General features: G+C 81.2%; 1 protein-coding gene across 1 annotated transcript in view; it reads right to left on the minus strand.

The window, feature by feature from the left end:
- The window catches only part of TMEM121 (transmembrane protein 121), a 35,370-nt gene extending 35,062 nt beyond the window's left edge, over positions 1–308 (minus strand). The window contains exon 1 of the mRNA XM_039699317.1: positions 194–308. The gene's annotated coding sequence lies outside the window, so the exon portion shown is untranslated. The remainder of the gene's footprint in view (positions 1–193) is intronic.

Here is a 308-nt window from a genome sequence, read left to right on the forward strand (position 1 = left end):
GCGCAGCCGGGGCAGCCCCATCGCTGCAGCAGCCGCGGGGGGAGCGGCGGCAGCGGGGAGCCGGCGCCCGCTGGGACCGCAACGGGGGAAACTTGTGCCGCGTCCGGAGCCCGGCGAGACGGTACAGCGGCGGATGAGGGGGGATGCGCGGCGGGCACGGCGAGGCCCCCGGGAGCCGCCGGCCGTGCCTTACCTGCCGGGCCGCTCCGGAGGCTGCAGTCCGCGCCGTAAATCCGTGTGCCGGGTGCGGAGCCGGGTGCGGCGCCGGGCGGGCGGGCGGGTGCCCGCCCCGGGGCCGAGGAGCCCCG

The sequence above is a fragment of the Passer montanus genome, unplaced genomic scaffold (genome assembly GCF_014805655.1).
Source record: "Passer montanus isolate IOZ18808 unplaced genomic scaffold, ASM1480565v1 scaffold131, whole genome shotgun sequence".
Classification (NCBI taxonomy): Eukaryota; Metazoa; Chordata; class Aves; order Passeriformes; family Passeridae; genus Passer; species Passer montanus.